The 18,686-nt window shown below is 45.3% G+C and overlaps 14 non-coding genes and 1 pseudogene across 14 annotated transcripts; all 15 read left to right on the top strand.

Moving 5' to 3' along the window:
* The first annotated feature begins 606 nt into the window (after positions 1-606).
* On the top strand, positions 607-722 carry LOC141219734 (U2 spliceosomal RNA; annotated as a pseudogene).
* Positions 723-1,246: 524 nt separating this feature from the next.
* LOC141219606 (U2 spliceosomal RNA) lies at positions 1,247-1,428 on the top strand. Its single transcript, XR_012288064.1, has one exon. It is a non-coding gene; the product is annotated as a U2 spliceosomal RNA (small nuclear RNA).
* A 1,115-nt stretch (positions 1,429-2,543) lies between these two features.
* Positions 2,544-2,734, top strand: LOC141219958 (U2 spliceosomal RNA). Its single transcript, XR_012288333.1, has one exon. It is a non-coding gene; the product is annotated as a U2 spliceosomal RNA (small nuclear RNA).
* Positions 2,735-3,849: 1,115 nt separating this feature from the next.
* On the top strand, positions 3,850-4,040 carry LOC141219957 (U2 spliceosomal RNA). The gene has a single exon (XR_012288332.1). It is a non-coding gene; the product is annotated as a U2 spliceosomal RNA (small nuclear RNA).
* A 1,115-nt stretch (positions 4,041-5,155) lies between these two features.
* Positions 5,156-5,346, top strand: LOC141219956 (U2 spliceosomal RNA). The gene has a single exon (XR_012288331.1). It is a non-coding gene; the product is annotated as a U2 spliceosomal RNA (small nuclear RNA).
* A 1,115-nt stretch (positions 5,347-6,461) lies between these two features.
* On the top strand, positions 6,462-6,652 carry LOC141219955 (U2 spliceosomal RNA). The gene has a single exon (XR_012288330.1). It is a non-coding gene; the product is annotated as a U2 spliceosomal RNA (small nuclear RNA).
* A 1,112-nt stretch (positions 6,653-7,764) lies between these two features.
* LOC141219954 (U2 spliceosomal RNA) lies at positions 7,765-7,955 on the top strand. Its single transcript, XR_012288329.1, has one exon. It is a non-coding gene; the product is annotated as a U2 spliceosomal RNA (small nuclear RNA).
* A 1,115-nt stretch (positions 7,956-9,070) lies between these two features.
* LOC141219953 (U2 spliceosomal RNA) lies at positions 9,071-9,261 on the top strand. The gene has a single exon (XR_012288328.1). It is a non-coding gene; the product is annotated as a U2 spliceosomal RNA (small nuclear RNA).
* Positions 9,262-10,376: 1,115 nt separating this feature from the next.
* Positions 10,377-10,567, top strand: LOC141219952 (U2 spliceosomal RNA). The gene has a single exon (XR_012288327.1). It is a non-coding gene; the product is annotated as a U2 spliceosomal RNA (small nuclear RNA).
* A 1,115-nt stretch (positions 10,568-11,682) lies between these two features.
* Positions 11,683-11,873, top strand: LOC141219951 (U2 spliceosomal RNA). The gene has a single exon (XR_012288326.1). It is a non-coding gene; the product is annotated as a U2 spliceosomal RNA (small nuclear RNA).
* Positions 11,874-12,988: 1,115 nt separating this feature from the next.
* On the top strand, positions 12,989-13,179 carry LOC141219949 (U2 spliceosomal RNA). The gene has a single exon (XR_012288324.1). It is a non-coding gene; the product is annotated as a U2 spliceosomal RNA (small nuclear RNA).
* Positions 13,180-14,294: 1,115 nt separating this feature from the next.
* On the top strand, positions 14,295-14,485 carry LOC141219948 (U2 spliceosomal RNA). The gene has a single exon (XR_012288323.1). It is a non-coding gene; the product is annotated as a U2 spliceosomal RNA (small nuclear RNA).
* Positions 14,486-15,597: 1,112 nt separating this feature from the next.
* LOC141219595 (U2 spliceosomal RNA) lies at positions 15,598-15,788 on the top strand. The gene has a single exon (XR_012288053.1). It is a non-coding gene; the product is annotated as a U2 spliceosomal RNA (small nuclear RNA).
* Positions 15,789-16,903: 1,115 nt separating this feature from the next.
* LOC141219947 (U2 spliceosomal RNA) lies at positions 16,904-17,094 on the top strand. Its single transcript, XR_012288322.1, has one exon. It is a non-coding gene; the product is annotated as a U2 spliceosomal RNA (small nuclear RNA).
* Positions 17,095-18,206: 1,112 nt separating this feature from the next.
* On the top strand, positions 18,207-18,397 carry LOC141219593 (U2 spliceosomal RNA). The gene has a single exon (XR_012288051.1). It is a non-coding gene; the product is annotated as a U2 spliceosomal RNA (small nuclear RNA).
* Positions 18,398-18,686: the final 289 nt, after the last annotated feature.

Genomic DNA, 18,686 nt, shown 5'->3' with positions numbered 1-18,686 from the left:
ACACTGACTTCTTTCATTTAATGCCTGCAGACTATAAAAGAGAACCCAACCCAAAAAGTTTGGTTGATTAGTCTGTGGCATTCTGTTAAACTGTTGCTTATGGCGGTCTCTGTGAGCTTCTCAGCGACATTCAGCCAGCCAGGTATCCTGCCTGCAGTAGATGGAATGTGGCAATGGAACGCTGGCTGCGCGTGTCATAATAGGCTCTGAGCCTTTATATACCTGTGCACAGCAGCAGCCACCTTCAGTCTGCTGCTGGACAGCCAGCAGCAGCAGCAGCAGGAGAGGTATGTAATCAGGAGCCCTCCTGCTAAGGGTAGACAGCTGCTCGTTCCACCCCACCCCCCGCCTTAATTGGTTCTCCTCCCTTCCAACGGTGTTGAGGCGGGTGGGAACAGCAGGGGGTGAAGGTGCTGTGTTTAAAGAGGTGGAGTTATGCAGATCTAAAACGCGTGGATTGCAGCAGCAGCAAGCCGAAAAGTGCAGGCATGTAAGGGATCTAGAGGTTGACAACATGTCTTCTTAACGGAAGTCCAGGAGCTCATCTCCACAAATGGACTTTTCAGGATCCTTGGGTGGCTCCGTAGTTTGAAACCAATTCTGGTTATCGCTTCTCGGCCTTTTGGCTAAGATCAAGTGTAGTATCATTTGAAAAGGCAGTTTTGTCCTTGGGCTGCCCTAGTAAATTGATGCATATTACACACTGGTTTGGTGCACTTGTTAGTACGCCAGGTGGCTCATAGAGTTATCTGATGGAAAACATGGCCCTCCAGGATCGAAGTCACTAGTCTGGGTAAGTGTGAGGGCTTTGGAGCAATGTGCCCCAGGAGTAGGCGCCCTGGTGGGAGTCCAAGCTTACTGGGACTGGGAACCCCAGAAAGACTTGGCTTCGTAGCACGCCGCACCTTTGCCAATCATACTTTCTGAGCAACCCCCCCTATTCCTGGCCTCCGGGCTAGGAAGGGGAATTTTTATAAACCCGGTCGGAGGTCCGGTCAGCTTTGGGCTGAGAAACCAACACAGGCTCCAGCTCCACTAGGGTGGCAGCCTAGATGGAAGCTGGGAGCACGAAAACGGCTCTTCTCCGGCTTCGGCTAGGGAGAGCATCGGAGATCCCTGACCCTCGCTGTGGCCTTCTGGCTCGGAGGGATGGGGATGGTTTATTGGGGACCCTCTCCTCCGGGAAGGGTCCACATGAACCCTCGCCTCGTGCGCTGTTTTGGTGTGACTTCGGTCACATTTTTCAGTGCCTTGGATGCAGCTTCAATCAAAAAATCTGTTCTTATCAGTTTAATATCTGATACGTCCCCTATCTGGGGACCATATATTAAATGGATTTTTAGAACAGGGAGATGGAAAAAGAGCTTGCTCTGTCCACTCCACGCATTGACCTGGTATTGCAGTATCTCCAGGACCGGTGCACCCCTTCTTTAATGCAGTTTCTAAAATCAGAAAGAATTGAATTCAATGTTTTTTGTTCATTTTGCTTGTTTGTCGGATTTGGGGATGGACTCTTTGGCTTTGCTTTTCTTCTCCTCATTGGATTTTTCATGTTCAAAGTTGCAGAAGCCAGATTACAAGCTCATTTTGGTTCAACTTCAGCAACTGTGCATTGCATTGCCATGTAATGTGATGCAATGCTATCTTTCTAGCTCTCCCTTTTTACTTCCTTTTGGATAAACAGACATATTAGGCAAGCATTTTGGAGCTTTCACCTAAATAACTACAGGTGGTGAGATAAGCTGCACAATATAATTGACCTTTCAGTATATTGTTGCACACACACCATCTATTTAGCAAATGCCCTTGTTATCAACAGCAGCCTTTTAAACTCACCTGAGCTAACAGGTATGTGCGCTGGTTACTCTGCTGCGCTTAAAATTTCTTTTTTGGTTTGCTACAATGCCTTTTCTGAAACGTTGTCTCCTTCTGCTGGAACACTGACTTCTTTCATTTAATGCCTGCAGACTATAAAAGAGAACCCAACCCAAAAAGTTTGGTTGATTAGTCTGTGGCATTCTGTTAAACTGTTGCTTATGGCGGTCTCTGTGAGCTTCTCAGCGACATTCAGCCAGCCAGGTATCCTGCCTGCAGTAGATGGAATGTGGCAATGGAACGCTGGCTGCGCGTGTCATAATAGGCTCTGAGCCTTTATATACCTGTGCACAGCAGCAGCCACCTTCAGTCTGCTGCTGGACAGCCAGCAGCAGCAGCAGCAGGAGAGGTATGTAATCAGGAGCCCTCCTGCTAAGGGTAGACAGCTGCTCGTTCCACCCCACCCCCCGCCTTAATTGGTTCTCCTCCCTTCCAACGGTGTTGAGGCGGGTGGGAACAGCAGGGGGTGAAGGTGCTGTGTTTAAAGAGGTGGAGTTATGCAGATCTAAAACGAGTGGATTGCAGCAGCAGCAAGCCGAAAAGTGCAGGCATGTAAGGGATCTAGAGGTTGACAACATGTCTTCTTAACGGGAGTCCAGGAGCTCATCTCCACAAATGGACTTTTCAGGATCCTTGGGTGGCTCCGTAGTTTGAAACCAATTCTGGTTATCGCTTCTCGGCCTTTTGGCTAAGATCAAGTGTAGTATCTGTTCTTATCAGTTTAATATCTGATACGTCCCCTATCTGGGGACCATATATTAAATGGATTTTTAGAACAGGGAGATGGAAAAAGAGCTTGCTCTGTCCACTCCACGCATTGACCTGGTATTGCAGTATCTCCAGGACCGGTGCACCCCTTCTTTAATGCAGTTTCTAAAATCAGAAAGAATTGAATTCAATGTTTTTTGTTCATTTTGCTTGTTTGTCGGATTTGGGGATGGACTCTTTGGCTTTGCTTTTCTTCTCCTCATTGGATTTTTCATGTTCAAAGTTGCAGAAGCCAGATTACAAGCTCATTTTGGTTCAACTTCAGCAACTGTGCATTGCATTGCCATGTAATGTGATGCAATGCTATCTTTCTAGCTCTCCCTTTTTACTTCCTTTTGGATAAACAGACATATTAGGCAAGCATTTTGGAGCTTTCACCTAAATAACTACAGGTGGTGAGATAAGCTGCACAATATAATTGACCTTTCAGTATATTGTTGCACACACACCATCTATTTAGCAAATGCCCTTGTTATCAACAGCAGCCTTTTAAACTCACCTGAGCTAACAGGTATGTGCGCTGGTTACTCTGCTGCGCTTAAAATTTCTTTTTTGGTTTGCTACAATGCCTTTTCTGAAACGTTGTCTCCTTCTGCTGGAACACTGACTTCTTTCATTTAATGCCTGCAGACTATAAAAGAGAACCCAACCCAAAAAGTTTGGTTGATTAGTCTGTGTCATTCTGTTAAACTGTTGCTTATGGCGGTCTCTGTGAGCTTCTCAGCGACATTCAGCCAGCCAGGTATCCTGCCTGCAGTAGATGGAATGTGGCAATGGAACGCTGGCTGCGCGTGTCATAATAGGCTCTGAGCCTTTATATACCTGTGCACAGCAGCAGCCACCTTCAGTCTGCTGCTGGACAGCCAGCAGCAGCAGCAGCAGGAGAGGTATGTAATCAGGAGCCCTCCTGCTAAGGGTAGACAGCTGCTCGTTCCACCCCACCCCCCGCCTTAATTGGTTCTCCTCCCTTCCAACGGTGTTGAGGCGGGTGGGAACAGCAGGGGGTGAAGGTGCTGTGTTTAAAGAGGTGGAGTTATGCAGATCTAAAACGCGTGGATTGCAGCAGCAGCAAGCCGAAAAGTGCAGGCATGTAAGGGATCTAGAGGTTGACAACATGTCTTCTTAACGGGAGTCCAGGAGCTCATCTCCACAAATGGACTTTTCAGGATCCTTGGGTGGCTCCGTAGTTTGAAACCAATTCTGGTTATCGCTTCTCGGCCTTTTGGCTAAGATCAAGTGTAGTATCTGTTCTTATCAGTTTAATATCTGATACGTCCCCTATCTGGGGACCATATATTAAATGGATTTTTAGAACAGGGAGATGGAAAAAGAGCTTGCTCTGTCCACTCCACGCATTGACCTGGTATTGCAGTATCTCCAGGACCGGTGCACCCCTTCTTTAATGCAGTTTCTAAAATCAGAAAGAATTGAATTCAATGTTTTTTGTTCATTTTGCTTGTTTGTCGGATTTGGGGATGGACTCTTTGGCTTTGCTTTTCTTCTCCTCATTGGACTTTTCATGTTCAAAGTTGCAGAAGCCAGATTACAAGCTCATTTTGGTTCAACTTCAGCAACTGTGCATTGCATTGCCATGTAATGTGATGCAATGCTATCTTTCTAGCTCTCCCTTTTTACTTCCTTTTGGATAAACAGACATATTAGGCAAGCATTTTGGAGCTTTCACCTAAATAACTACAGGTGGTGAGATAAGCTGCACAATATAATTGACCTTTCAGTATATTGTTGCACACACACCATCTATTTAGCAAATGCCCTTGTTATCAACAGCAGCCTTTTAAACTCACCTGAGCTAACAGGTATGTGCGCTGGTTACTCTGCTGCGCTTAAAATTTCTTTTTTGGTTTGCTACAATGCCTTTTCTGAAACGTTGTCTCCTTCTGCTGGAACACTGACTTCTTTCATTTAATGCCTGCAGACTATAAAAGAGAACCCAACCCAAAAAGTTTGGTTGATTAGTCTGTTGCATTCTGTTAAACTGTTGCTTATGGCGGTCTCTGTGAGCTTCTCAGCGACATTCAGCCAGCCAGGTATCCTGCCTGCAGTAGATGGAATGTGGCAATGGAACGCTGGCTGCGCGTGTCATAATAGGCTCTGAGCCTTTATATACCTGTGCACAGCAGCAGCCACCTTCAGTCTGCTGCTGGACAGCCAGCAGCAGCAGCAGCAGGAGAGGTATGTAATCAGGAGCCCTCCTGCTAAGGGTAGACAGCTGCTCGTTCCACCCCACCCCCCGCCTTAATTGGTTCTCCTCCCTTCCAACGGTGTTGAGGCGGGTGGGAACAGCAGGGGGTTAAGGTGCTGTGTTTAAAGAGGTGGAGTTATACAGATCTAAAACGCGTGGATTGCAGCAGCAGCAAGCCGAAAAGTGCAGGCATGTAAGGGATCTAGAGGTTGACAACATGTCTTCTTAACGGGAGTCCAGGAGCTCATCTCCACAAATGGACTTTTCAGGATCCTTGGGTGGCTCCGTAGTTTGAAACCAATTCTGGTTATCGCTTCTCGGCCTTTTGGCTAAGATCAAGTGTAGTATCTGTTCTTATCAGTTTAATATCTGATACGTCCCCTATCTGGGGACCATATATTAAATGGATTTTTAGAACAGGGAGATGGAAAAAGAGCTTGCTCTGTCCACTCCACGCATTGACCTGGTATTGCAGTATCTCCAGGACCGGTGCACCCCTTCTTTAATGCAGTTTCTAAAATCAGAAAGAATTGAATTCAATGTTTTTTGTTCATTTTGCTTGTTTGTCGGATTTGGGGATGGACTCTTTGGCTTTGCTTTTCTTCTCCTCATTGGATTTTTCATGTTCAAAGTTGCAGAAGCCAGATTACAAGCTCATTTTGGTTCAACTTCAGCAACTGTGCATTGCATTGCCATGTAATGTGATGCAATGCTATCTTTCTAGCTCTCCCTTTTTACTTCCTTTTGGATAAACAGACATATTAGGCAAGCATTTTGGAGCTTTCACCTAAATAACTACAGGTGGTGAGATAAGCTGCACAATATAATTGACCTTTCAGTATATTGTTGCACACACACCATCTATTTAGCAAATGCCCTTGTTATCAACAGCAGCCTTTTAAACTCACCTGAGCTAACAGGTATGTGCGCTGGTTACTCTGCTGCGCTTAAAATTTCTTTTTTGGTTTGCTACAATGCCTTTTCTGAAACGTTGTCTCCTTCTGCTGGAACACTGACTTCTTTCATTTAATGCCTGCAGACTATAAAAGAGAACCCAACCCAAAAAGTTTGGTTGATTAGTCTGTTGCATTCTGTTAAACTGTTGCTTATGGCGGTCTCTGTGAGCTTCTCAGCGACATTCAGCCAGCCAGGTATCCTGCCTGCAGTAGATGGAATGTGGCAATGGAACGCTGGCTGCGCGTGTCATAATAGGCTCTGAGCCTTTATATACCTGTGCACAGCAGCAGCCACCTTCAGTCTGCTGCTGGACAGCCAGCAGCAGCAGCAGCAGGAGAGGTATGTAATCAGGAGCCCTCCTGCTAAGGGTAGACAGCTGCTCGTTCCACCCCACCCCCCGCCTTAATTGGTTCTCCTCCCTTCCAACGGTGTTGAGGCGGGTGGGAACAGCAGGGGGTTAAGGTGCTGTGTTTAAAGAGGTGGAGTTATACAGATCTAAAACGCGTGGATTGCAGCAGCAGCAAGCCGAAAAGTGCAGGCATGTAAGGGATCTAGAGGTTGACAACATGTCTTTTTAACGGGAGTCCAGGAGCTCATCTCCACAAATGGACTTTTCAGGATCCTTGGGTGGCTCCGTAGTTTGAAACCAATTCTGGTTATCGCTTCTCGGCCTTTTGGCTAAGATCAAGTGTAGTATCTGTTCTTATCAGTTTAATATCTGATACGTCCCCTATCTGGGGACCATATATTAAATGGATTTTTAGAACAGGGAGATGGAAAAAGAGCTTGCTCTGTCCACTCCACGCATTGACCTGGTATTGCAGTATCTCCAGGACCGGTGCACCCCTTCTTTAATGCAGTTTCTAAAATCAGAAAGAATTGAATTCAATGTTTTTTGTTCATTTTGCTTGTTTGTCGGATTTGGGGATGGACTCTTTGGCTTTGCTTTTCTTCTCCTCATTGGATTTTTCATGTTCAAAGTTGCAGAAGCCAGATTACAAGCTCATTTTGGTTCAACTTCAGCAACTGTGCATTGCATTGCCATGTAATGTGATGCAATGCTATCTTTCTAGCTCTCCCTTTTTACTTCCTTTTGGATAAACAGACATATTAGGCAAGCATTTTGGAGCTTTCACCTAAATAACTACAGGTGGTGAGATAAGCTGCACAATATAATTGACCTTTCAGTATATTGTTGCACACACACCATCTATTTAGCAAATGCCCTTGTTATCAACAGCAGCCTTTTAAACTCACCTGAGCTAACAGGTATGTGCGCTGGTTACTCTGCTGCGCTTAAAATTTCTTTTTTGGTTTGCTACAATGCCTTTTCTGAAACGTTGTCTCCTTCTGCTGGAACACTGACTTCTTTCATTTAATGCCTGCAGACTATAAAAGAGAACCCAACCCAAAAAGTTTGGTTGATTAGTCTGTGGCATTCTGTTAAACTGTTGCTTATGGCGGTCTCTGTGAGCTTCTCAGCAACATTCAGCCAGCCAGGTATCCTGCCTGCAGTAGATGGAATGTGGCAATGGAACGCTGGCTGCGCGTGTCATAATAGGCTCTGAGCCTTTATATACCTGTGCACAGCAGCAGCCACCTTCAGTCTGCTGCTGGACAGCCAGCAGCAGCAGCAGGAGAGGTATGTAATCAGGAGCCCTCCTGCTAAGGGTAGACAGCTGCTCGTTCCACCCCACCCCCCGCCTTAATTGGTTCTCCTCCCTTCCAACGGTGTTGAGGCGGGTGGGAACAGCAGGGGGTGAAGGTGCTGTGTTTAAAGAGGTGGAGTTATGCAGATCTAAAACGCGTGGATTGCAGCAGCAGCAAGCCGAAAAGTGCAGGCATGTAAGGGATCTAGAGGTTGACAACATGTCTTCTTAACGGGAGTCCAGGAGCTCATCTCCACAAATGGACTTTTCAGGATCCTTGGGTGGCTCCGTAGTTTGAAACCAATTCTGGTTATCGCTTCTCGGCCTTTTGGCTAAGATCAAGTGTAGTATCTGTTCTTATCAGTTTAATATCTGATACGTCCCCTATCTGGGGACCATATATTAAATGGATTTTTAGAACAGGGAGATGGAAAAAGAGCTTGCTCTGTCCACTCCACGCATTGACCTGGTATTGCAGTATCTCCAGGACCGGTGCACCCCTTCTTTAATGCAGTTTCTAAAATCAGAAAGAATTGAATTCAATGTTTTTTGTTCATTTTGCTTGTTTGTCGGATTTGGGGATGGACTCTTTGGCTTTGCTTTTCTTCTCCTCATTGGATTTTTCATGTTCAAAGTTGCAGAAGCCAGATTACAAGCTCATTTTGGTTCAACTTCAGCAACTGTGCATTGCATTGCCATGTAATGTGATGCAATGCTATCTTTCTAGCTCTCCCTTTTTACTTCCTTTTGCATAAACAGACATATTAGGCAAGCATTTTGGAGCTTTCACCTAAATAACTACAGGTGGTGAGATAAGCTGCACAATATAATTGACCTTTCAGTATATTGTTGCACACACACCATCTATTTAGCAAATGCCCTTGTTATCAACAGCAGCCTTTTAAACTCACCTGAGCTAACAGGTATGTGCGCTGGTTACTCTGCTGCGCTTAAAATTTCTTTTTTGGTTTGCTACAATGCCTTTTCTGAAACGTTGTCTCCTTCTGCTGGAACACTGACTTCTTTCATTTAATGCCTGCAGACTATAAAAGAGAACCCAACCCAAAAAGTTTGGTTGATTAGTCTGTGGCATTCTGTTAAACTGTTGCTTATGGCGGTCTCTGTGAGCTTCTCAGCGACATTCAGCCAGCCAGGTATCCTGCCTGCAGTAGATGGAATGTGGCAATGGAACGCTGGCTGCGCGTGTCATAATAGGCTCTGAGCCTTTATATACCTGTGCACAGCAGCAGCCACCTTCAGTCTGCTGCTGGACAGCCAGCAGCAGCAGCAGCAGGAGAGGTATGTAATCAGGAGCCCTCCTGCTAAGGGTAGACAGCTGCTCGTTCCACCCCACCCCCCGCCTTAATTGGTTCTCCTCCCTTCCAACGGTGTTGAGGCGGGTGGGAACAGCAGGGGGTGAAGGTGCTGTGTTTAAAGAGGTGGAGTTATGCAGATCTAAAACGCGTGGATTGCAGCAGCAGCAAGCCGAAAAGTGCAGGCATGTAAGGGATCTAGAGGTTGACAACATGTCTTCTTAACGGGAGTCCAGGAGCTCATCTCCACAAATGGACTTTTCAGGATCCTTGGGTGGCTCCGTAGTTTGAAACCAATTCTGGTTATCGCTTCTCGGCCTTTTGGCTAAGATCAAGTGTAGTATCTGTTCTTATCAGTTTAATATCTGATACGTCCCCTATCTGGGGACCATATATTAAATGGATTTTTAGAACAGGGAGATGGAAAAAGAGCTTGCTCTGTCCACTCCACGCATTGACCTGGTATTGCAGTATCTCCAGGACCGGTGCACCCCTTCTTTAATGCAGTTTCTAAAATCAGAAAGAATTGAATTCAATGTTTTTTGTTCATTTTGCTTGTTTGTCGGATTTGGGGATGGACTCTTTGGCTTTGCTTTTCTTCTCCTCATTGGATTTTTCATGTTCAAAGTTGCAGAAGCCAGATTACAAGCTCATTTTGGTTCAACTTCAGCAACTGTGCATTGCATTGCCATGTAATGTGATGCAATGCTATCTTTCTAGCTCTCCCTTTTTACTTCCTTTTGGATAAACAGACATATTAGGCAAGCATTTTGGAGCTTTCACCTAAATAACTACAGGTGGTGAGATAAGCTGCACAATATAATTGACCTTTCAGTATATTGTTGCACACACACCATCTATTTAGCAAATGCCCTTGTTATCAACAGCAGCCTTTTAAACTCACCTGAGCTAACAGGTATGTGCGCTGGTTACTCTGCTGCGCTTAAAATTTCTTTTTTGGTTTGCTACAATGCCTTTTCTGAAACGTTGTCTCCTTCTGCTGGAACACTGACTTCTTTCATTTAATGCCTGCAGACTATAAAAGAGAACCCAACCCAAAAAGTTTGGTTGATTAGTCTGTGGCATTCTGTTAAACTGTTGCTTATGGCGGTCTCTGTGAGCTTCTCAGCGACATTCAGCCAGCCAGGTATCCTGCCTGCAGTAGATGGAATGTGGCAATGGAACGCTGGCTGCGCGTGTCATAATAGGCTCTGAGCCTTTATATACCTGTGCACAGCAGCAGCCACCTTCAGTCTGCTGCTGGACAGCCAGCAGCAGCAGCAGCAGGAGAGGTATGTAATCAGGAGCCCTCCTGCTAAGGGTAGACAGCTGCTCGTTCCACCCCACCCCCCGCCTTAATTGGTTCTCCTCCCTTCCAACGGTGTTGAGGCGGGTGGGAACAGCAGGGGGTGAAGTTGCAGTGTTTAAAGAGGTGGAGTTATGCAGATCTAAAACGCGTGGATTGCAGCAGCAGCAAGCCGAAAAGTGCAGGCATGTAAGGGATCTAGAGGTTGACAACATGTCTTCTTAACGGGAGTCCAGGAGCTCATCTCCACAAATGGACTTTTCAGGATCCTTGGGTGGCTCCGTAGTTTGAAACCAATTCTGGTTATCGCTTCTCGGCCTTTTGGCTAAGATCAAGTGTAGTATCTGTTCTTATCAGTTTAATATCTGATACGTCCCCTATCTGGGGACCATATATTAAATGGATTTTTAGAACAGGGAGATGGAAAAAGAGCTTGCTCTGTCCACTCCACGCATTGACCTGGTATTGCAGTATCTCCAGGACCGGTGCACCCCTTCTTTAATGCAGTTTCTAAAATCAGAAAGAATTGAATTCAATGTTTTTTGTTCATTTTGCTTGTTTGTCGGATTTGGGGATGGACTCTTTGGCTTTGCTTTTCTTCTCCTCATTGGATTTTTCATGTTCAAAGTTGCAGAAGCCAGATTACAAGCTCATTTTGGTTCAACTTCAGCAACTGTGCATTGCATTGCCATGTAATGTGATGCAATGCTATCTTTCTAGCTCTCCCTTTTTACTTCCTTTTGGATAAACAGACATATTAGGCAAGCATTTTGGAGCTTTCACCTAAATAACTACAGGTGGTGAGATAAGCTGCACAATATAATTGACCTTTCAGTATATTGTTGCACACACACCATCTATTTAGCAAATGCCCTTGTTATCAACAGCAGCCTTTTAAACTCACCTGAGCTAACAGGTATGTGCGCTGGTTACTCTGCTGCGCTTAAAATTTCTTTTTTGGTTTGCTACAATGCCTTTTCTGAAACGTTGTCTCCTTCTGCTGGAACACTGACTTCTTTCATTTAATGCCTGCAGACTATAAAAGAGAACCCAACCCAAAAAGTTTGGTTGATTAGTCTGTGGCATTCTGTTAAACTGTTGCTTATGGCGGTCTCTGTGAGCTTCTCAGCGACATTCAGCCAGCCAGGTACCCTGCCTGCAGTAGATGGAATGTGGCAATGGAACGCTGGCTGCGCGTGTCATAATAGGCTCTGAGCCTTTATATACCTGTGCACAGCAGCAGCCACCTTCAGTCTGCTGCTGGACAGCCAGCAGCAGCAGCAGCAGGAGAGGTATGTAATCAGGAGCCCTCCTGCTAAGGGTAGACAGCTGCTCGTTCCACCCCACCCCCCGCCTTAATTGGTTCTCCTCCCTTCCAACGGTGTTGAGGCGGGTGGGAACAGCAGGGGGTGAAGGTGCTGTGTTTAAAGAGGTGGAGTTATGCAGATCTAAAACGCGTGGATTGCAGCAGCAGCAAGCCGAAAAGTGCAGGCATGTAAGGGATCTAGAGGTTGACAACATGTCTTCTTAACGGGAGTCCAGGAGCTCATCTCCACAAATGGACTTTTCAGGATCCTTGGGTGGCTCCGTAGTTTGAAACCAATTCTGGTTATCGCTTCTCGGCCTTTTGGCTAAGATCAAGTGTAGTATCTGTTCTTATCAGTTTAATATCTGATACGTCCCCTATCTGGGGACCATATATTAAATGGATTTTTAGAACAGGGAGATGGAAAAAGAGCTTGCTCTGTCCACTCCACGCATTGACCTGGTATTGCAGTATCTCCAGGACCGGTGCACCCCTTCTTTAATGCAGTTTCTAAAATCAGAAAGAATTGAATTCAATGTTTTTTGTTCATTTTGCTTGTTTGTCGGATTTGGGGATGGACTCTTTGGCTTTGCTTTTCTTCTCCTCATTGGATTTTTCATGTTCAAAGTTGCAGAAGCCAGATTACAAGCTCATTTTGGTTCAACTTCAGCAACTGTGCATTGCATTGCCATGTAATGTGATGCAATGCTATCTTTCTAGCTCTCCCTTTTTACTTCCTTTTGGATAAACAGACATATTAGGCAAGCATTTTGGAGCTTTCACCTAAATAACTACAGGTGGTGAGATAAGCTGCACAATATAATTGACCTTTCAGTATATTGTTGCACACACACCATCTATTTAGCAAATGCCCTTGTTATCAACAGCAGCCTTTTAAACTCACCTGAGCTAACAGGTATGTGCGCTGGTTACTCTGCTGCGCTTAAAATTTCTTTTTTGGTTTGCTACAATGCCTTTTCTGAAACGTTGTCTCCTTCTGCTGGAACACTGACTTCTTTCATTTAATGCCTGCAGACTATAAAAGAGAACCCAACCCAAAAAGTTTGGTTGATTAGTCTGTGGCATTCTGTTAAACTGTTGCTTATGGCGGTCTCTGTGAGCTTCTCAGCGACATTCAGCCAGCCAGGTATCCTGCCTGCAGTAGATGGAATGTGGCAATGGAACGCTGGCTGCGCGTGTCATAATAGGCTCTGAGCCTTTATATACCTGTGCACAGCAGCAGCCACCTTCAGTCTGCTGCTGGACAGCCAGCAGCAGCAGCAGCAGGAGAGGTATGTAATCAGGAGCCCTCCTGCTAAGGGTAGACAGCTGCTCGTTCCACCCCACCCCCCGCCTTAATTGGTTCTCCTCCCTTCCAACGGTGTTGAGGCGGGTGGGAACAGCAGGGGGTGAAGTTGCAGTGTTTAAAGAGGTGGAGTTATGCAGATCTAAAACGCGTGGATTGCAGCAGCAGCAAGCCGAAAAGTGCAGGCATGTAAGGGATCTAGAGGTTGACAACATGTCTTCTTAACGGGAGACAAGGAGCTCATCTCCACAAATGGACTTTTCAGGATCCTTGGGTGGCTCCGTAGTTTGAAACCAATTCTGGTTATCGCTTCTCGGCCTTTTGGCTAAGATCAAGTGTAGTATCTGTTCTTATCAGTTTAATATCTGATACGTCCCCTATCTGGGGACCATATATTAAATGGATTTTTAGAACAGGGAGATGGAAAAAGAGCTTGCTCTGTCCACTCCACGCATTGACCTGGTATTGCAGTATCTCCAGGACCGGTGCACCCCTTCTTTAATGCAGTTTCTAAAATCAGAAAGAATTGAATTCAATGTTTTTTGTTCATTTTGCTTGTTTGTCGGATTTGGGGATGGACTCTTTGGCTTTGCTTTTCTTCTCCTCATTGGATTTTTCATGTTCAAAGTTGCAGAAGCCAGATTACAAGCTCATTTTGGTTCAACTTCAGCAACTGTGCATTGCATTGCCATGTAATGTGATGCAATGCTATCTTTCTAGCTCTCCCTTTTTACTTCCTTTTGGATAAACAGACATATTAGGCAAGCATTTTGGAGCTTTCACCTAAATAACTACAGGTGGTGAGATAAGCTGCACAATATAATTGACCTTTCAGTATATTGTTGCACACACACCATCTATTTAGCAAATGCCCTTGTTATCAACAGCAGCCTTTTAAACTCACCTGAGCTAACAGGTATGTGCGCTGGTTACTCTGCTGCGCTTAAAATTTCTTTTTTGGTTTGCTACAATGCCTTTTCTGAAACGTTGTCTCCTTCTGCTGGAACACTGACTTCTTTCATTTAATGCCTGCAGACTATAAAAGAGAACCCAACCCAAAAAGTTTGGTTGATTAGTCTGTGGCATTCTGTTAAACTGTTGCTTATGGCGGTCTCTGTGAGCTTCTCAGCGACATTCAGCCAGCCAGGTACCCTGCCTGCAGTAGATGGAATGTGGCAATGGAACGCTGGCTGCGCGTGTCATAATAGGCTCTGAGCCTTTATATACCTGTGCACAGCAGCAGCCACCTTCAGTCTGCTGCTGGACAGCCAGCAGCAGCAGCAGCAGGAGAGGTATGTAATCAGGAGCCCTCCTGCTAAGGGTAGACAGCTGCTCGTTCCACCCCACCCCCCGCCTTAATTGGTTCTCCTCCCTTCCAACGGTGTTGAGGCGGGTGGGAACAGCAGGGGGTGAAGGTGCTGTGTTTAAAGAGGTGGAGTTATGCAGATCTAAAACGCGTGGATTGCAGCAGCAGCAAGCCGAAAAGTGCAGGCATGTAAGGGATCTAGAGGTTGACAACATGTCTTCTTAACGGGAGTCCAGGAGCTCATCTCCACAAATGGACTTTTCAGGATCCTTGGGTGGCTCCGTAGTTTGAAACCAATTCTGGTTATCGCTTCTCGGCCTTTTGGCTAAGATCAAGTGTAGTATCTGTTCTTATCAGTTTAATATCTGATACGTCCCCTATCTGGGGACCATATATTAAATGGATTTTTAGAACAGGGAGATGGAAAAAGAGCTTGCTCTGTCCACTCCACGCATTGACCTGGTATTGCAGTATCTCCAGGACCGGTGCACCCCTTCTTTAATGCAGTTTCTAAAATCAGAAAGAATTGAATTCAATGTTTTTTGTTCATTTTGCTTGTTTGTCGGATTTGGGGATGGACTCTTTGGCTTTGCTTTTCTTCTCCTCATTGGATTTTTCATGTTCAAAGTTGCAGAAGCCAGATTACAAGCTCATTTTGGTTCAACTTCAGCAACTGTGCATTGCATTGCCATGTAATGTGATGCAATGCTATCTTTCTAGCTCTCCCTTTTTACTTCCTTTTGGATAAACAGACATATTAGGCAAGCATTTTGGAGCTTTCACCTAAATAACTACAGGTGGTGAGATAAGCTGCACAATATAATTGACCTTTCAGTATATTGTTGCACACACACCATCTATTTAGCAAATGCCCTTGTTATCAACAGCAGCCTTTTAAACTCACCTGAGCTAACAGGTATGTGCGCTGGTTACTCTGCTGCGCTTAAAATTTCTTTTTTGGTTTGCTACAATGCCTTTTCTGAAACGTTGTCTCCTTCTGCTGGAACACTGACTTCTTTCATTTAATGCCTGCAGACTATAAAAGAGAACCCAACCCAAAAAGTTTGGTTGATTAGTCTGTGGCATTCTGTTAAACTGTTGCTTATGGCGGTCTCTGTGAGCTTCTCAGCGACATTCAGCCAGCCAGGTATCCTGCCTGCAGTAGACGGAATGTGGCAATGGAACGCTGGCTGCGCGTGTCATAATAGGCTCTGAGCCTTTATATACCTGTGCACAGCAGCAGCCACCTTCAGTCTGCTGCTGGACAGCCAGCAGCAGCAGCAGGAGAGGTATGTAATCAGGAGCCCTCCTGCTAAGGGTAGACAGCTGCTCGTTCCACCCCACCCCCCGCCTTAATTGGTTCTCCTCCCTTCCAACGGTGTTGAGGCGGGTGGGAACAGCAGGGGGTGAAGGTGCTGTGTTTAAAGAGGTGGAGTTATGCAGATCTAAAACGCGTGGATTGCAGCAGCAGCAAGCCGAAAAGTGCAGGCATGTAAGGGATCTAGAGGTTGACAACATGTCTTCTTAACGGGAGTCCAGGAGCTCATCTCCACAAATGGACTTTTCAGGATCCTTGGGTGGCTCCGTAGTTTGAAACCAATTCTGGTTATCGCTTCTCGGACTTTTGGCTAAGATCAAGTGTAGTATCTGTTCTTATCAGTTTAATATCTGATACGTCCCCTATCTGGGGACCATATATTAAATGGATTTTTAGAACAGGGAGATGGAAAAAGAGCTTGCTCTGTCCACTCCACGCATTGACCTGGTATTGCAGTATCTCCAGGACCGGTGCACCCCTTCTTTAATGCAGTTTCTAAAATCAGAAAGAATTGAATTCAATGTTTTTTGTTCATTTTGCTTGTTTGTCGGATTTGGGGATGGACTCTTTGGCTTTGCTTTTCTTCTCCTCATTGGATTTTTCATGTTCAAAGTTGCAGAAGCCAGATTACAAGCTCATTTTGGTTCAACTTCAGCAACTGTGCATTGCATTGCCATGTAATGTGATGCAATGCTATCTTTCTAGCTCTCCCTTTTTACTTCCTTTTGGATAAACAGACATATTAGGCAAGCATTTTGGAGCTTTCACCTAAATAACTACAGGTGGTGAGATAAGCTGCACAATATAATTGACCTTTCAGTATATTGTTGCACACACACCATCTATTTAGCAAATGCCCTTGTTATCAACAGCAGCCTTTTAAACTCACCTGAGCTAACAGGTATGTGCGCTGGTTACTCTGCTGCGCTTAAAATTTCTTTTTTGGTTTGCTACAATGCCTTTTCTGAAACGTTGTCTCCTTCTGCTGGAACACTGACTTCTTTCATTTAATGCCTGCAGACTATAAAAGAGAACCCAACCCAAAAAGTTTGGTTGATTAGTCTGTGGCATTCTGTTAAACTGTTGCTTATGGCGGTCTCTGTGAGCTTCTCAGCGACATTCAGCCAGCCAGGTACCCTGCCTGCAGTAGATGGAATGTGGCAATGGAACGCTGGCTGCGCGTGTCATAATAGGCTCTGAGCCTTTATATACCTGTGCACAGCAGCAGCCACCTTCAGTCTGCTGCTGGACAGCCAGCAGCAGCAGCAGCAGGAGAGGTATGTAATCAGGAGCCCTCCTGCTAAGGGTAGACAGCTGCTCGTTCCACCCCACCCCCCGCCTTAATTGGTTCTCCTCCCTTCCAACGGTGTTGAGGCGGGTGGGAACAGCAGGGGGTGAAGGTGCTGTGTTTAAAGAGGTGGAGTTATGCAGATCTAAAACGCGTGGATTGCAGCAGCAGCAAGCCGAAAAGTGCAGGCATGTAAGGGATCTAGAGGTTGACAACATGTCTTCTTAACGGGAGTCCAGGAGCTCATCTCCACAAATGGACTTTTCAGGATCCTTGGGTGGCTCCGTAGTTTGAAACCAATTCTGGTTATCGCTTCTCGGCCTTTTGGCTAAGATCAAGTGTAGTATCTGTTCTTATCAGTTTAATATCTGATACGTCCCCTATCTGGGGACCATATATTAAATGGATTTTTAGAACAGGGAGATGGAAAAAGAGCTTGCTCTGTCCACTCCACGCATTGACCTGGTATTGCAGTATCTCCAGGACCGGTGCACCCCTTCTTTAATGCAGTTTCTAAAATCAGAAAGAATTGAATTCAATGTTTTTTGTTCATTTTGCTTGTTTGTCGGATTTGGGGATGGACTCTTTGGCTTTGCTTTTCTTCTCCTCATTGGATTTTTCATGTTCAAAGTTGCAGAAGCCAGATTACAAGCTCATTTTGGTTCAACTTCAGCAACTGTGCATTGCATTGCCATGTAATGTGATGCAATGCTATCTTTCTAGCTCTCCCTTTTTACTTCCTTTTGGATAAACAGACATATTAGGCAAGCATTTTGGAGCTTTCACCTAAATAACTACAGGTGGTGAGATAAGCTGCACAATATAATTGACCTTTCAGTATATTGTTGCACACACACCATCTATTTAGCAAATGCCCTTGTTATCAACAGCAGCCTTTTAAACTCACCTGAGCTAACAGGTATGTGCGCTGGTTACTCTGCTGCGCTTAAAATTTCTTTTTTGGTTTGCTACAATGCCTTTTCTGAAACGTTGTCTCCTTCTGCTGGAACACTGACTTCTTTCATTTAATGCCTGCAGACTATAAAAGAGAACCCAACCCAAAAAGTTTGGTTGATTAGTCTGTGGCATTCTGTTAAACTGTTGCTTATGGCGGTCTCTGTGAGCTTCTCAGCGACATTCAGCCAGCCAGGTATCCTGCCTGCAGTAGACGGAATGTGGCAATGGAACGCTGGCTGCGCGTGTCATAATAGGCTCTGAGCCTTTATATACCTGTGCACAGCAGCAGCCACCTTCAGTCTGCTGCTGGACAGCCAGCAGCAGCAGCAGGAGAGGTATGTAATCAGGAGCCCTCCTGCTAAGGGTAGACAGCTGCTCGTTCCACCCCACCCCCCGCCTTAATTGGTTCTCCTCCCTTCCAACGGTGTTGAGGCGGGTGGGAACAGCAGGGGGTGAAGGTGCTGTGTTTAAAGAGGTGGAGTTATGCAGATCTAAAACGCGTGGATTGCAGCAGCAGCAAGCCGAAAAGTGCAGGCATGTAAGGGATCTAGAGGTTGACAACATGTCTTCTTAACGGGAGTCCAGGAGCTCATCTCCACAAATGGACTTTTCAGGATCCTTGGGTGGCTCCGTAGTTTGAAACCAATTCTGGTTATCGCTTCTCGGACTTTTGGCTAAGATCAAGTGTAGTATCTGTTCTTATCAGTTTAATATCTGATACGTCCCCTATCTGGGGACCATATATTAAATGGATTTTTAGAACAGGGAGATGGAAAAAGAGCTTGCTCTGTCCACTCCACGCATTGACCTGGTATTGCAGTATCTCCAGGACCGGTGCACCCCTTCTTTAATGCAGTTTCTAAAATCAGAAAGAATTGAATTCAATGTTTTTTGTTCATTTTGCTTGTTTGTCGGATTTGGGGATGGACTCTTTGGCTTTGCTTTTCTTCTCCTCATTGGATTTTTCATGTTCAAAGTTGCAGAAGCCAGATTACAAGCTCATTTTGGTTCAACTTCAGCAACTGTGCATTGCATTGCCATGTAATGTGATGCAATGCTATCTTTCTAGCTCTCCCTTTTTACTTCCTTTTGGATAAACAGACATATTAGGCAAGCATTTTGGAGCTTTCACCT

Source organism: Phyllobates terribilis, unplaced genomic scaffold (genome assembly GCF_046119375.1).
Source record: "Phyllobates terribilis strain yellow unplaced genomic scaffold, ASM4611937v1 Scaffold_277__1_contigs__length_2500907, whole genome shotgun sequence".
NCBI lineage: Eukaryota > Metazoa > Chordata > Amphibia > Anura > Dendrobatidae > Phyllobates > Phyllobates terribilis.
This window is presented reverse-complemented; position numbering and strand designations above follow the sequence as displayed.